The 17,686-nt window shown below is 50.7% G+C and overlaps 1 protein-coding gene across 17 annotated transcripts in view; it reads left to right on the top strand.

The window, feature by feature from the left end:
- Nucleotides 1-17,686, top strand: part of Ttc7b (tetratricopeptide repeat domain 7B) — a 220,068-nt gene that overhangs the window by 201,121 nt on the left and 1,261 nt on the right. The gene's annotated exons all lie outside the window — the stretch shown is intronic.

The following is a 17,686-nucleotide window of genomic DNA, read 5'->3' as shown; positions in this document are numbered from 1 at the left end:
GCCCCTGCATTGGTCTGACTGACCATCAGCATGATGAGGGTCCTGTGACACTAACAGTCCAAGATTACCTTCTGACCTCCCGCTTCTCTTGGGAGAAGCCTCTGCTAAGGCACAGGAACTCCTGGAATAGAACTCGAAGGCCTTCCTCCTTTCAGAAGCCAGTCTCTTTCATCCAGTGTCAGCTTTCTTCCCATGCACAGAAAGAATGACTGACACAGCAAAACCCGCCCCGCAGTCTGCTACGAAGTCTCTTTCATCTTGTAATTGTCTTCTGTGTTCTTTAGAACTAGAAAACTGCTTTGAAAACTAGAGAGAGCAACTTCTCCGAAGGCCTGCGAGCTGTTTAGATGCCTCCCCAGCCGTCTGTCTGTCTGTGTACTTGCTGAGTCCCTAATAAGCCTGCAGTTGTCTCTGCCTACTCTCTCTACTCAACATGGCTGGGCTTAAGTGCCTGGTCCAGAGAGGGGAACACGCCCTTCTAGCTGATGGGTCACCGCTGCAGTGTGTTCTACCTCCACTCTTTCTAGTGGCCCATGTAACACTTTAGCCTCATTGACAATTTAAGGCCTTTCAGCTAGTACTTAGCCCTACCTACATCTCACTTTTTCACTACAGTCTAATTTGAAAGGTTGTATGTCAGACCCGTTGTTACACTATTTAGTGAAATAGAGAATTTCTTGATACTGGAGAGGAAAGCGGCTCTAGGTGATCTGCCCTGGTCAAGCTGTAAGTTAGCGCAAATCAGGGCAAGCCTGAGCAGTTGTCAGCATGAGGAGTCGGAGCCTCAGTGGCGGTGCGTTAGAACAGCGGCCAGGCCCCAGGTCTGTTGCCTTCTTTGTTGCTTTGTTACTTGAGGGTTTTGTTTGGTTTGCTTTGGTTCAGTTCCATTTGGGGTTGGGTTGGGTTGGATTTTTTTTTTTTTTTTTGACTAAATGTTTTTAGGATTGAACCTAGGACCTGGAGTGTGGTATGCAAATGCTGAGCAACTGAAGGGTCCATCACTTGTAAACTTCCACTTTCTCACGGTAGACGGAGTAGGTGTAGGACCCACGTGTGTCACTGTATAGGTTCGATATAGGATGAACTGTCAGCATCACTGTCATTGCTAGGTGTAGATTTCCTCTGTGATTTCTATGAGCTGTGAATAGAACACGTCCTCTTGAGGAAAACATCCATGGCTCCTGTCCAGGGCCTCGGGGGCCCTGGGGTTGCTCTGTGAATGGGCTCCCCTGATGGGGGCTTCACGGTCTGGTTTGGAGCATGTGGCAACTCTAGAAACAGCCAGTGCAAGATGCAGTGAGTATCCAAGGGCATGATTGGTGCAGGGACAGAGCAGCAAGTGTTGTAAGTGATATCAGTTGTAGCTCCGAGATTCTTAAATTCTTTTTTTTTAATTACTTATGTTTAGTTTATAACTGTTTTGGGGTGTTGGGCATCTGTGTCCTCCTTTAAGCAAAAGGGACGCCCCCTGGGCATAGAGAACCTGCTTGTGATCACTTGGCTCCTGTCCAGCATAGCCCAGCTGTCCCTACCCTAACCCTATAGTTGAAGCATCCCTCGGGGCAGGGACTTCCTCCAGAGGCAGTTTCTTTTTGTTTGGGAGCCCTCCAACCCAGCAACACTTGTCCCTACACTGGCCAGGAAGAATTGGCATCAGGTGACCTGGCTCTCCCTAGAGACCGTAGTCACAGACCCAAAAAGCAACCTAGGGCAGAACAGGCTCTCAAGTGCAAACTGTGTGGTGCCCTGTAGCATTAAGTCTTTCTTCACCTCAGCTGGAGGGAAATACCAGAGCTCTGCTTACTTCTGATTTTGCTCTGAAGTCTTAGGTGACTGGCAGCCAATTCAGTCTCAGTACCTAAATGTTTCCAAATCTGATATATCCTACCCATGCCGTTATCCTTAGAAATGCTGTCCTCTTGTTCCAATACAGCATACCAACTAGGCTCTTCTGCCTTCCTGCCGCACACAGGAAACTTCTTGGCTTGGGAAAGACATGGAGATTTTTTGCCTGGGTTGGTCTGTGTTTCCCTATAATGTTTCCAACTCCTGTTACAAATTCCTGGCCCCTGCATCTTAATCCTGAGTTTCTTTCACTCTGCCTCCCTCCCTAGCCTGCTACCTACCTTTGAACATGGATTAAGCGTATGACTGCCACCATGTTCTGAACTCCCTGCTGAGTGCTGTGGGCTCCTTTTGGGCCATGTCAGCTCCACTTGATTTCTGGACTTGCAGAAGAATGGTAAAACTTTTAGGCCCAAAGCTTTTGGGAAGCCATCTCCCGTGGGAAGGTCTCTTTGAATAACAAATAGAAGTCCAAAATGGACACGTAGCAGGTGTGTGCCTTCAGACCTCACCTCACCAGTGAGTTAGGTGAACTGCAGAGTTAGAGATCATCACAGCTTCTTCATTTTAGCAGAAACCAACTAGGAAAGAACAAGGCGGATGCCGGTGATGACTGTACCAGAAGTCCTGACTACATCACTTCTGAGGGTACTATATACAGTGTGAGTCTGAGATGCTCAAGTGGTTATAAAAAAACATCCTTAATTTTAAAGGGGGTTTAGAGATAAAAATGCCTGTCACTTATAATAAATAATCACCCTTCCCCCAAAATAGATTAATTAAGCTAATACAGAAGAAAGTTAGCAGTACCAGTGCGGTGAATCAATAGGTGATTGCCACCAAGCCTGACAACCTGAGTTCAATTCTCAGGACCCATGAGAGAACCGACGCCAAAAGCTGCCCTCTGACTTATGCAAGCATAGCATGGTGCACGCATGTGCATGTGTACACACACACGCACACACCACAATTTTCTTTATAAGGAAAAGGTTTAGCAGCTGTTAACTTTGGCTATTAGTTTGTTATATTAGCCTTTTTGCTTTTCTGAAGGTTTGAAATTGTACAAGATAAAATCTAAACAGCCAAGCCAATGTGATTATATTTGCTCTGTAGAGAGACCATGCTCTGGGCTGGTAACCTGGTAACAGAATCCTTAAGGACAGTTCAAGATGAGAAGTGCTGAGCAGGGAAGCCCAGTAAGGCTTGGTGCACGGACTGGAGAGTGCTAGCCTGGCATCAGGCACCTGCTCCAGGAAGAACTACCTAGTGATAGCAGGCCGCACACGACTAGGCTGGGTCAGTGACTTGGGGTTGGCAACAGGCAATAGCTGAAGCTAAGGCAAAAATCATAGAGAGGAAGCAAGAGAGAGGCCAAGAGCACAGTCCGTGGCGTGCCAGCACTTAGGGAGCAGGAGAGAAGCAACACTCGTGGGAAATCTAGGCTCTGACCAGTCAATCATGCGGATGCCACTGCTTGTCCCTGTAGAAGGGATTTGGCTGTGGCTCTACCAGATCCCACGTCCTTGAGCTCAGTCCTCTCTGCTCTCCATGCGGGACTCAGCCCTGCTCCTGCACCGTGCAGAAGGAGGAGCTCAGACGGCACAGCCTCTCTTGGCTACACATCAGGAGCAGACATGGCTTGAATTAGACACAGTTTCCACACAACAGAGCTGAGGCCCCTGGGCAAGTTGCCTTCCTTCTCTGGGCCTCGGTTCTTCTATCCATGAGGGATGGTGGTGATCACCCTAGCAGGAGTAAGCCATGATCACACATGTGAGCTAGAGGCCTGCAGGTGTGTCAAATGACAAATGTTTAGACGTATGAAGCACCCCCTTTTCATGTCTGTCTGGTGCCTGTTCTCCAGGCTGGTAACAACAGTGATTTGCTGAGAGGAGTAGGGAGATGATACACGCACATGCACACACACACACACACACACACACACACACACACACACACACACATACACGCACACACACATACATACTGGCCTGGGATCCTGCCTAGCTAAGAGTTGACTCTTGATTAGATCTATAATTGAAATTCTGGCCAGTGTCCTTCTAAATGCAGCAGAAGCCGCTAGCCTGGCACAGAGCAGCCTCTGACAGTGGATGCTGTGTCTTCATAAATAAAGCTCGGCCCCTCCCTATAGGAGTCCAGGGCCCTGCAGGTTCTCTCTCATCCTCTGCACCAGGCTGCCAGATCTAGACAGATGCATGGGGCCAGAGCCAAAGATCCCTGCGGAGATCTCCCAGAACAAACTAGAAGCAAAATCTGCTTCTTCCTAAGGACAACATGCGAGTTTCCAGGCCCTCCAAAGCAAGGCAGGTCAATCGAGTTATAATTGGCTCTCTAATTAGAACTCCCATAAGCTGTTAAATTCTTTACCTGCCGCCTGCGTTTTATACAAAGGTAACAAATACACTTGTGCCTTTGATTAAAGAGCCAGCTACAGTCACCAGCTTCCTGCTGGCAGCAGCCCCCTCCAGCCACCACTACCTCACTCAGATGCCTGCACACCCACCAGCAAGCATCATAGGCAACACAGCTGTCAGCTCAGAAGGATCTCTGGGAAGTCAAGCTCAGAGGTCATGTTGCTGGCAACCAGGGGGAAGCTGCAGAGAGTTAGCCATGTTTCCAGGGTGACACATTCCTCGGGAGATGCATAGATCCTGGGGCCCCTACCAGAGCTGCTCCATGCTAAAGAAAGTTCATCCTGTGCCCCTCTGTATTCTCAGTGCTGGAAGAAAATCGGGGTTTGTGTTGTTCCCTTCAACCCTCAAGAGAGCAGTATGGTTTAGTCTTGATAGAAGGACTTACTTTGTAGAAAATGGCAAATGCCACACATCTGGGCTTTTTTTCTTCCAGAGAGCCATTTTGGCCATTATATCACTTGCACTCATGGGCCAGAGAGGGAATTGCTGTTAAGGAGGGAAGCAGAGAGACATCAGAGGGACCATGGATGAAGAACACTCAAGGCCACGCCTCAGAAGCTGCTGTGGCGCTGAGCAGAGGCAGGGCTGAAGGAACCGGGGAAGGAAGTACTGCAGAACTGCCCAGGCCAGGGCCAGAAAGAGTAGTGGCTAAGAGTAGACAATTCGGAGCAGAAGCAACAGCATCTAGAACATAGCTCTGACATGCACTGGAGATCTGTCTGACCAGGACATGTCATGTTTCCTCTACAGCAATCATGCCAACCTCTGGTCTGCCCTCAGGGATGTAGACATGGTTCTGGCCTAGCACAAGCACCTCACCTCAGTACCTGACCTTCCTCCAAAACCAGTAGCATGAAAGTCACATGGGAAATACGAGACTCCTCCAGGCCCCCAGGATGCAAGCGTGAGGTTCCCTGTGCACTTGCCCCTTCTCCGTTCTTTAGGAAAGAGGGGCCTTCCTTTTAGCAGAGTGTACAGTCAGAACAAGAACTGCCTGTAACAGGGTTATAGGACTGATGCTGGATCAGCCAGTGCCAGTAACAGGTCACCTCTGGGTATGACCATACCAGGTTAGAGCATAAAATGACTATGACCTTTCCTGAATCTGTAGTCTGAACACGTCTCTGTGAGCAGGAGTGATGGCGGATGCTTTAATTTATTCTAATTTTCTAGTCTCCCTCCAAGTCATTGTCCAAGGCCGCAGGCCCCCATTCTGTGTCAAGCACAGCCTGATACATAGCAGGGACCACATACAAATGAGCTCAGTGCCTGTACCAAGGCAGGTGAGCAGCACCTCCCACGCTCCTCTCAGCACCGGCTGGGAACTCTTGAGGCGATGCCTCTGATCTTGATGCTGATTTATTCTGCACTGAATCGGGAAATGGTGAGAGCTCTGTGCAGGGAACGAAAGCGCCTGCTGTGCCTCTCTTCTCCCCAGGAGCTCTGCAGTGTAAACCTTCCTCTTTGCAGAGCCACACTGTCCCCAGCCTGGTCACTATCTTTCTTATTCCAGCTCTGGGTCTGAGTTGACAGCACTTGGTGGGGGACGGGGTGGGGCGGGGGGGGGCGGGGGTGTTATTCAAACAAATAATAGTGAAAGCTTGCTTCCAGGCAACCTGTCTATTTCTCCTTTCCTTGATACAGGGCTTCCCCTGCGCTGGTTTACCAGCAAAGCACAGATGTGAGGAATGGCTGAGTGGGGCCTCTTGCTGGGCAGGGAGACCCACCCCTCTTTCCCATCCACATAGAGGATGATGAGCTGTCTTGTTATTTTGGGGACAATTTTTCCAAGGCTAATCAGTTTCAGTGTCCCCCTCATTGGAAAATGTCTTATCATTTCTGTTTGTTCCTATTTAAAAATGGAAAAATAATTCTTGCCAGACCCTGGCAGGGATGTGGTTAGGTGCTGGCCAAAGTGACCACATCCATCCTGTCAGGTAGTAAATCATCCTTGTGTTTGTACCCCGGTGAGTCAGATGACGGCCATCCTCTCTGGTGCCCTGGCTGTGGAGACCACTGAGGCTTTGTGTCATTTTGGCAGCCCTCTTGCAGCTGGCATTCGCCATTTAAAGTCCAGATGGGCCCAGAGAAGTCACGTCTCCAGGCAACGTTCAGGGATGGGTGTGAAAACCAACACCTTCCACATAGCGTGCTACACTTGGACAGGAGTACATTTGACAAAAAAGCTGGACAAGATGGGTAATGGACAGAGCTAGGACCTAGTGCCCACTCTGTGGTCATCAACAGAGTACTTATAGTAACCAAGAGTGTGTGTGTGTGGGGGGGGGGAGGGGGGTGAAATGGCTCAGAATCAACAGTATGCATTGTCTGCACCTCAAGTGCCCAGAGGTAAAAAGTGAGTAAACGTGGCCTCTGCCTCAGTGACCCTAGGGTTCCCTAGTCTAGCAGCTGGTGGCCTCTGCTCTGTACTGTTGACTTCTTGGGCTTTCCAAGTTTCCTATAAATCCTGGAGCCTCTGGCACTCTCAGCCCAAATCTGCTCATCTGCTTACTCCTGAGAAGGCAGAAAGGGGTGCTGCGCCTCCCAGGAACTCCTGAGGCTGCACTTAGTAAGTCACTTGTAGTGCTTCTCTGTGCAGAGTGGGAGCAGAACTGCCCCCTTCCCTCCTGGTCCCCAGTGCTGCTCTCCTAGGGCAATCGGTTTGCATCTTGCTTAGCCTCTTTCTCTTGCCCAGCCTCTTCCTTGAGAAGCCTTTCTGGCCACATCAGCCACTACTTTTCAAGTCCTGGGACAACATGAACATTGAGGATGCTGTAATCTCCCAGAATATGGAGTAAATAACAGGCCTGACTAGTCATATACTCTGTATCTTTCTTTTCCAGACTGAAAAGTGAGACTCTTAGAGAGACAAGCCTTAGTCTAGGTTAGCAGTCGGTCGTAGATCACATAGTAGGGTGGAGACAGGGTGCCCCAGCCCTGCCTTCTGCCCAGGTACCTCACTAAGTCTGCTGGAGCCAGGCTTTTGCTTGCAGTGCTTGGTGGAAAATGGTCAGACTGAGTCCAGAGAACACCCACAAAGGCATGGCTTCCCTTCCCGTCCTAAGAAGAAGCTGGCACTGCGGTCAGGTACTATTGTTTGGATGTATTACACTACCTTAGGCTCCTTTGTTTGAATACTTGGTTCTCAACTGATGGTGCTGTTTAGGAAGGAGTAGAACCTTGAGAGGGGTAGGGCCTAGGTTGAGGAACTGGGTCACAGGGAATCAGGTTTAAGGCTGATAGCTCCGCCCCTCTGCTTTCTAGTCCATCAAGATGTAAGCAACCAGCCTCACACTTCCGCCACCACAGCCAAGAGCACCTGCTTACCTCGAGCCTTCTCTATTACTTCTTGTCTGGGATTTGGTCATGGAGATGAGACAAGGATTGTACCAAGTGGGGCCCTGGGGAAGGGATCCAGGCTTGGGCCACCATAGCAGGGTCAGGATCTCTAAGTGTCCCCCACTCAGGCCCTGGGACTCTAGGAAAGCCTCAGAATAGCCCTTTTGTTGGCTGGTTACCTAGAAATTGTTGTGCCCATGACAGGCCCATAATTGGAAGCCCTCTGCCCTCCCCGACAAGGGCCCTGAGGATGTCCCACCTATATCCATGTCCCCTCTAGGGAAGCTGGGCCTCTGATGTGGAAACAGTGGTCTCAGACAGCTGTGCTCCTACACCCTGCCTGGAATGGCATACCACCTTTCCAAACAGGCAGGGACAGCAGTCTCTTCTGGAGACAGGTAGGGCCCCTGGGAGGTAATTAGCACCAGACTTTCCATTGTGTGGGTAAGTTGGGCCATGGGGAAGCACTTGACTTCAAGGCTGTTCTGCCTCATTGTTTTCTGCCCAACTTGTTGTTGAAGGTAGATAAAAATAAATAAATAAGTCAACCAGGGAGATGTATAAATAAGTCAACAGGAGTCTCCTGCCCATTGCCAGTGGAAAAGTACCAGCAAGGGCAGTCAGGTAGCACCCACAGAATAGGACACACTGCCTAGGGAATTGCAGTTGCCACAGCATCAGGACCGAAGCACTTCTCTCCTAAGAGCAAGTCAGGCTCAGCCTATGATCTCATCCCACTGCAGCAAAGTACCAGCTCAATGTGGCAGTTGGGGGAGGGGAAGCTAAAGAGGTTCAGTTTGGACTATTGGCAGGGACTGGACTACATCCAGTTTCAGAGTGAGACAGGTGCATACCATCCCAACATCTTGGGGAGGCCCAGGGCTTCCTTGTCACTGTCTTCCACCCCCATCAGTGGCCCTGGCTCTCTGCTAACTGGATGTCCTTTGATGCTGCTTAGGATTGGCTGGCCTGACACTTCCTCAAGTGGGTCAGCACCCCAGGCAGAGCTGCGGGGGCTGTGACTGTGCTTCTGTGCTGACTGGTGGCTTAATTTGTGAGCATCATGCCTCGGGCTGCTGCCAGAGGGAACTCCTCTGGTGCTGGGATTCCCCACAGCCCCCTGCCTGACTTCCAGGGCCCTCGCTTGCAGTAACACCAAGCACCGGGTGCTCAGACACCAGGGCCACTGAGTATCCCCTGTCTCAGGGCCAGGGGGCAGCACCCAGATTGCCTAGATATGATTTTCTAAGACAGTGTGACCTCAGAGAAGAGCTGAGACACAGTGTCTTTCCATTATAAAAGCTGCATCTCCTCCTTCCTGATTAGAAAAATCATTGCACATTAATCCCAAGGGCAGGCGAAGTTGTCTGGGGCCAGGGCACTGTGCCCAGGCAGAGTGCCTGGTCCTGACATTGTTGGTAACAATAACACCCTGCTCCTCTGCCTCACTGCCTTCTGATTGGGCATTTGACTGTTATTAAATGAGCTCATCCTCTCAAGAGCCAGGCACCTGGTGTGTCCACCAGGAGGAATTAGATACATGTCTTCTGTCTGTCTCACAGCCACCTCGGGGTCACAGCTCCTCCCCTCCAGTTAAGTGGACCCTAAGCTTCCCCCTTCCCATGCACTTAGCAGGTAGGTAGGCGAGTTATGTCTTGTCATCTGGGATGCTTCCTGTAGCTTCCTTCCTTCAGGTAGACATTGGTTCTGTACACTTAAGAGACAGCCCTGCTCTGCTCAAGACACCAGAGCAGGGCAAGACTCACAGCAGGTCTACTCTCCAGGCCTGGGCCTGGGCCCTTCAGGGGATAGGAAGTATGGCCCTGAGACAGTTTACCCGAGTCTCTAGCAGGCCACACAGTACAGGCACAGTGGTGCTGAGATACCCCCTGCTCTTCCGCACATTCATGGATGGAGGAGAGAGCTAGAAGCTGTTCTGTTGTAGCAGAATTAGCAAAGCCTGCCCTGGGGATACAGACGCTGTTCTGTGGCTCACTTATGCAGTCCCAGCATAGGGGCTGCTTGGGGAAAAAATATGTCTGCTCAAGATTCATACTGACTTTCTTGTCATTGTAAGTATTTCAGCATGGCAGCCATCAACAGCATTGCCTTGGCACTTGGTGTACAGTATGTGCTATAGACGTGGCCTTCCTTCAGAACCCTGAAGATGGGCCAGGGCTGGGTGAGAAGTTATTGATCTCTTTGTTCCCCTTCCCAATGAAGCCACATTGAATAAATCCCTTTCTCTTCTGATTTAAAGAAGTACACAGAGCTGCATGGGTAGTAATAAAAAACATAGCATCTTTATCAGGCTTTTAACAGATTGGTTATTGGGGAGCTAACCCCCCACAGATCCTGAAGAATGCCTGTGCTTGTTTCCTAGCAATTAGCCTCCACCATCCCCGCCCCACCCATAAAATAAGGGAGCTGGCCATTGGGATGCGCCTGTTACCTACTGTCCTCTGCCCCAACTGCATCCTGAATTCCTTCTGTGGGAGGGGGTGGCCTTTGGGACATCTCAGGCCTTGGAAGTGGCTAGCCAGTTGGCTGTGGTCCCTCCCTAAAACTAACCCAGTGATCCCCAGTTCTCTAAAAGGCCACCACAGCCTATAGGTATATTGGCACTAATGCTGAGTACCCCCTTTCAAAGAAATTAGGCCAGAGGAAATTGAAGGCCTGGCTGAATGGGCCCTCGGGCTTACAGCCAGACTTCTGCCAGTGTCGACTGCCTAACAGCCCATCCCTCCAGCATCTCTAATTGCAGAATCACTCCTCTAGGATATTTCAAACCATCCCGAAAAGAAGTCGTGTTAAAAGATTCTGCCAGCCATGTGAATTTAAAAAATATTCAAAAAGAATACCTATGAAGAAAAGCCATCTTCCTGTTTTCCCAAGACTTAATGATAACTTTTTCTGAACCCACAGTGAGGCCTCTTCCATTGAGGACCAACATGATGCAGAATGCAGTCATATGGAGAGAGATTTGAATTTACCATCCCTGTAAAGCCCAAAGGGAGGGGAGGAAGGGGGGGGGGGAGGAGGGAGGAGGGAGGGAGGGTGCTATTACAGAAGTTCCTTCAGGTCTTTAAAGGCTGCCAGGTAGAAGCAGAAGGGGACTGACCTGTGTGACTTCAGGAGAGCATCAGAGCTCAGGGATTAGAGAGACTGGCTCATTAGAGGTCCATTAGTGCCAGGGATGGATACTAGGGGAATAGCAAGATCCTGGTCACAGAAAGATGCAAGAGAAGGAGGCCCCCTGCTGAGGTGAGACATGGGACCCAGAACCCCTGTCAACTGAGTACTGCTGTTCTGTAGCTGATTGGCTCTCAAGCACACAAGAATCAGAGGTTGGTTTGCTGCTGAGTTAGTTTGTTGCTAGAAGGCCTAGGCACCCGAAGGCACATTTCTTCAAATAATGCATTTGACACGGAAAAGGAACCCCATGGGAAAGCAGCCTCCTGTCCTCAGGTGTCACTTGTGAAAAGAGGCCTGTCACCTATGTGGGGCAGCAGGGGTCTCACATGAGGGGCACCAGGCCCTTTTTCTCCTGGTGTTTGCAGCACCCTTCAGGTGCGTATGTTAAGTGCACCCTACTCCCTGCCCCAAGCCAACACCTCCTCCTCCTTTCTGCCTTGCATACCATATCCCAGTTCTGACTAGGTGCTGCCTACAAGATTGGTGGTGGTAGTAGCAGTAGTAGTTAACTTAGAGGAGAGAAGGAGGAGGCAGCCCTTGTTTAGGTCCTGACACTCAAGTGGGGCTGGGGGTTGTAGTGTAGTGTGAAGGGCAGAGGCCACAGGGATTAGAGAAAGTTACCTTTAATGTCACCCCAGCCCTGGAGAAAGGCCACAAAGCACCAAGCTTGGCCTCAGTCAGTAGCTCTAGAGCTCTCTCCTCAACCCGCCGCTGACCTTTGGCAGAAGTCCCTCTCTGCAGTGTGACAGAGCTCTGGCAGCTGGCAGATGGCATTTCCCTGCTATCCTTTGTCCCTGCAGCCTCCCTGCTGCTGCCCTTCAGCCCTGGTCCCCAGAGCAGAGCTCGAGCTGCCCTTGCTGTTCTGGAGGCAGAGCAGCATCAGAAATGCTCTGTCCTCACTGGAGTGCCTGGAGGCCACCCAGGGCTGGTGGCAGAAGCCATGTGCTAGGGAGAGAGCTGCATGCAAACACTGTGGGGTACCTGCTGCCCTCCATCCACAGTGGGCACCAGGTTGTCAGGAAGGCCTTGGCATGAGCTGGGTTAAAACAGAGTAAATAGACTTGAGCTGCAACGCCAGCCTTACTCTGTTCTGAAAGGAGATAGGGCTACCTGACCTCCCGGGCCCTTCTCCAGGGAGCCAAGTGGCCGTGTATAAGCCCCTCCTGCGGTCTGCTCTGCTGGGTGTGGACAGAAGAGTGTAGGCAGGTGGCTGGACTGGGGATGCCTGGCACAGAGCCAGACTGACATAGTTATCCTGGACACATACACTTGCCTGTCCTCTGCTCTGAGCAAACAAAGGAAACAGAAGAGACAGCCTGGTGGAAACCAGGCCTCAGCCGTAGAAGCTGGGATCCAGATAGAGAAACCAAGGACAGCCACACACACACACACACACACACACACACACACACACACACACCACCACCACCACCACCACCACCACCACCACCACCACCATCACCTACAGGCACTGCTTCAGATCTTCTGCAGGGGTCAGTGGGAAGCAGGGTGGACTGGTAGCAGTCCCCTGAGCTACATCACAAAGTGCTCATGCCCAGAACACACAGCTCTTCTAATGTTTCAGAGGAGGAAGGTGGCTGTGGAGAGGTTCAGGGCCACCCAAGGCTCTGTGTTCCAGGGCTACTACCAACCATCCTGACAAAGCCATTGTTCCCTGTGGGCTTCTGAGAGTGGAACTAGTTCACTGTCAATCTCTGATTTAAGGAAACATTTGTTAAAATATCCCTGGCTTATTGTCTTCCTGGTCAGTGGTGTATGCTGCCCCTCATCATCCAGGTTGCCGTGAGTACAGAGCCGGCCTGTGCCTGTCCTAGCAAGCCTGTGTCTTTGAGCCCACCTCTCTCTGGAGCAGACAGTCCCACACTACTTCAGTTGACCATCATAGCACGTGCAAAGCCAGGGCAGGGTACTGGTCTGGAACTGTAATAGCTTAATGCTTAGGTCATATTCCTGAATCCAAGATTTTTCAGGGCTTGCTGAGGTGATGGGGTTCACTCAGTCCCTGCCCTGTCATCACCCACAGCAAAGCTCAGTGAGGAAATGGGGCCGGAGGGCATTCTCTGCAATTAGAACACCTCTCACACACAGCTCAGCAAACTCTTGACTCTACCATCGACTCCTCGTACACTGAAAACTCATACAAGCCGCTGGCCCCAGGTGTTTTGTCTGCCTCTGGTTTTTGAGGACACCAAACATCACTGCCTTGAGCCACTTGCCCTAACCCTGCTCCCTGCAGGGTTGCAGTGATAGCTTTTCTGACCTAGAAGTGGGAACAAAGCTATTAAAAGTCCAGTGAGTGACAGCTGGAGACGGCATGGGGAATGACAGGGAGCAAGAGTCATCCATACCCTGTCTGGAGAGTGCCCAGTACTCACTGCCCAGACACTGCTGGGAAGAGAAGGGACACCTGGCCCCAACTACATGGAGATCACCTCCCCATGCCAATACCCCTAGGACTAGCACAGACTGTGGCCTGCCTGGAGCTCTCAGCAAATGGCTGTCCTTGCTCTTGGGCAGAGCACCATGGAGATGTCCAAGGTTCCCAGAGGAGCTTTGGTCTTGACTCGTGAACCCACAGCCTTCCCGAGGTTCCTGTATACTCTCTAGGCATGTGGCAAGGTGTTGAGTCTAGGGCAGCAATTACCACAACAAAAAGGCAGACGCTAATTGCCCTCAAACTAGCCAAGTCCATTTTATCTCACTTGAAATAACAGGTTTAATTTAATCCTTTATTTCTAATTTGGTGCATCACCAAGATCTTATTTGTATAAAACACCTGATTAGAATAATTACAAGCTTGGGAAGCTGCCTGCATTTGTGTCTGATGAAAGGACTAGCAAGGAGCTCCTTCTTCCCTGCACTCTGCAAGAATGAGGGGCCAACGGCGAGGGCGCGCATACGTGCGTCACAGTTCCAGTCTCAGTTCCACAGATGGCCATAGGTGCTTGGCCTGTGGCACAGATCTGTAGTAGCATCCACCCTGGTGGTGGTCGAAGATGATGGGGGTAGCGCAAGCACCTAGCACTGAATAAGGGCTCGATGCCACTAGACATTGTTGCTGCTCTTTAAGACAGGCCTGAATTGCACCTACCTGTGTGTGTCCCAGGACATCACCCCATAGGCTGTGTCCACTCTGATGCTGGGGAGGGAATTGTGAGTCTAGGGTCATGGAGTATGTCGTCAGCCTCCCTCTCTCTTGCTTGTGCTCTTGACCTCCTCTTGAGGGGAGCAGTGGATCTTGGGCTCCTCGGGAAACCGGGAGGCCCAAAATTTTGATGGAACTCAAGTTCACCAGGCTGATGGAGGCTGGGGAAGTAAGAGGGACTCAGCAATGTGTCCAGTGACAGCCAGCCTGGCAGGACCATGAAAAGGCTACAGCCAGCTGGCAGAGGGAACAGTTCAATGCAGACCTCCGGAGTGGGGCTTCCTGTCTTTGGAGAGGAAAAGAGGCAGGGCCTGTGGGCCTGGAAGGGATGTCAGTGCTCTGTTACAGAATTGTTCTTCAAGGCCAGGGCTGAAAGAAGGCCTCTGGGGCACAAAAGGGCTGGGTCACATAGCCAACTGCCAGCCACTTCTGGCCAACCTTTTGGTTAGCAAGAGCATGCTGTGGTAGTTCCTATAGTGTGACTGATTTCCCAGCTGGCCTTGACTCACTGGGGAGATAGAGAGAGACCTACCTTTCAATCCTATGACAAGCTCACACTGGCTTTAGGAATTAATTACAAAGAACACATTGTTTGGCAAGCTCTGAGGTCATCCGAGAGTGGCAGTCTGTCTTGACCTTAACCTAACCACTAGGGGACCACAGAGACCCCCACCCCCACCCCCAGCCAGTGCCTAGCACTGAGGATGTCAGTTACTCCCACCCACCGGGGCTTTGCTCTATAGGACTTTCAGCAGTGTAGACTTGCTCTTCCCTGGAGCCCATAGTAGGCCCCAGCCATATTCAGTAGCTGCCATATGAGAACAGACTTCCTAGCCTAGGGTCTGGGCCTGCTTCAGCAGAGTGAAGCCAATGGCCAGGCATCTGCTGTCTGCACTCAGTGGTTATACTCACTCCCTCAGGAAGGCCAGCCCCAGGACTGATCATCTCCCTGTTCCTACCCAGTTCCCTTCCTCTCTAAGAGGGGTGGAGAGGCTGAGGAGACAGCCATGCACACTGAGCCCTGCTCTCTCTGACGGCCTGTCTGTCATCACCATCGCCTCCTGCTCCTCCTCCTTCTCCTCCTCCTCCTCCCCCACCAAGATTTTCTGAACCCTGTCCCCCCAGAACTAGGGTTCTTCTCCCTTCTAGAACCCCCAGTAGAGGGCCTCCACAAGGCTTCTTGGCTGCCATCCCACTGACCACCAACCAGCTCTTCCCAGCAGGTGGCTCAGGAGCAGGTGGCGCAGGGCAGGTGTCCTGAGGGTCAGCTGGAGTTAACTGTGGGCCTAGATAGCACCTGCTGCAGGTGCTGACTTCCTGACTGCTCTGAATGATCACCATCTGCCCCTGTTCTTACGGTGATGTCACCTGCATGTGGCTCAGGCCACAGCTGCTCCTACTTCAGTGTCCTCACTGCCTGTCCCAGTGTTTTGGGTTCCCAAATGAAAGACAGACAGACAGACAGGCTGACAGACAGGACAGACAGATAGACAGACAGACAGACACACACACACACATTTTAATATGCCTTAAACAGCTCAATGGCTGGGCCACTTCCAAATCTCCACATGACTAACACCTCCCCTCTGTTATTTCTGAGTTTCCTGCAGCCCCCCTGGGCTGAGTGTTTCAGCACCTACACAGTGGCTGTGTTCTCCGTCCAGCACACCTTAAGCGTGGCTCTGCTCCTTTCCTGGCGTGGCAGCTCTCCCTCTTCCTGCTCCTTCCTTAGTCCCTTGCCCAGGAAACCTAAAGTCCCACCTGTCTCCCTGCCCAGCCATTGGCCACCAACAACTATATTTACAAATTAAAACCAACTGGGGCAGGGTCCCTTGATGTGTGGATCCTCCTGCAATTTTGGGAACCAAATTAACATAATACATTCAGTATTAGACCAAGTCCACAACAGTTGGGATCATATTTGAGCAATGTCAGGCCATGTCAAAATCTTGGGCAGGAAAATTATCCACCATAAAGATGTCAGCTTCTTCATGCACTTGTACATCAATATACAGTTTGATTCCTTAAGGGACTGACCAAATGATTGTCATATAATCATTCAAGGAAGGATGATCAGGAAATATTTAAAAGCAGATGGTAGAGAGGAAAGACTTTAATCCTGTCTGTTAAAATATGACTCATAGTTGTGGAAGCTAAAACAGCGTGATGCTGAAACAGAGGGTACCTGGGTGGCTCACTGGAACATAGAGGTGGCCCCTGCTCTGGTTACTGTCTGCTGTAAGACAGAGCCAGTGCCCCACGGAGTGAAGGGCAAGCACGATTAGCCATTTGGTGTCATGCACAGCAGCAGACACCCAGGTCTGCCTGCTAAGGCAAAATAAGCTCCTTAAAGCAGGACGAGTCACAAGACAGTGAAAGATTGTCGGTCCTGTAAGGGTGCTAACTTTGTAAGCTAGGGAGTGACACCACCCACCCCAAATTTAGAGCCGTGCGTGAATCCCTTCTAACAACTGAGAACACGGCTGCACAGTTAAGATTGCTTACTGCTCTTGCAGAGGATCCAGGTTCAGACTCCAGCAACCACATGGCAGCTCACAAGCAACTGCAATTTTAGTTCCAGGGGATTCTATGCCTTCTTCTAACCTCTGTGGGCTCCTGAACACACATGGTGCACATAAACTCACACGGGAGCACACACGTATACACAAAAATAATAAATAAATGTGGGGGTGGGGCAGAGGATCTTGATTCAGAGCACAAAAAGAACAGAGAGGGGGTGGGAGGCGGGGGGACCTCCACAGCAGCAGACCAGAGAAGCTGACCTTCACAGGAAAGTGTGCAACACTCTAAAAGTTAGAGTCAGGGCCTCTAACAATGACTGCCACTTTAGAGACATTTACCCTAAAGAGAGACTCTCCAAATAACCAAAGGCAAGTGTGAGGAATGGGGACAGCAGACTCCCCCACCCTCCATCCTCCACCCAGATCGGTGCCCCATGTCTGTTTATGAACCAACAGTAAGAGTCTCTCAGTCAGCTCATCTCACTAGAGGCTGCTCGAGCTATAAAACCTAACAGTCCAGTAAAGAGTGGCTGCACTTGACTTTAGAAGGCAGAGGCAGGGGGATTGTCACAAATTGCAGGTCAGTGTGGGTCTACAAAGTGAAATTCCATTCAGAGGACAGAGTAACACTTTCTGGAAAGACGGTCATAGATGTGTGACATTCAAGAGTAGAGGTTGGCCATGACCTCAGTGTCACCACACAAAGGAAAGGCGAGTTACATAAGAGTGTGGCCATTAGATGAAAAAGCACTTACTGACCTGCACAGCTGGGAAACGTGTCTGTGGTCAGATATTTGGGGATCAACACAGACACCCTGACTAAAGTGGAAAGGTGACTTCTGTGGGCAGCTGAGCAGGGCTGAGCACTGTACATTAGCACGAGGCACTTGACTAAGGCAAGAGACTAGGATTTTTTTTTTTTAATGTCATATCCAGTGATGCCACAGGTGGTAGATGCCCTCCCATACAGGCTGGTGCCGGCTAGGACACGACAGGTCAGCCACACTGAGTCATTGTGGACCTTTCCAGTTTGTTGATTCTTGAGACATTTTCAGATAAGTCATATAAAACTGCCTTTCATTTGGTTTCTGATTTGGGGTTGGTGTAGTTGTTATTCTGATTTGGGTGGCAGTGTCACTTGCTTTGTTTTTGAGGCAGGGTCTTACCGCAGCCCAGGGTGACCA

The sequence above is a fragment of the Mus musculus genome, chromosome 12, assembly GCF_000001635.26.
Source record: "Mus musculus strain C57BL/6J chromosome 12, GRCm38.p6 C57BL/6J".
Taxonomy (NCBI): Eukaryota; Metazoa; Chordata; class Mammalia; order Rodentia; family Muridae; genus Mus; species Mus musculus.
This window is presented reverse-complemented; position numbering and strand designations above follow the sequence as displayed.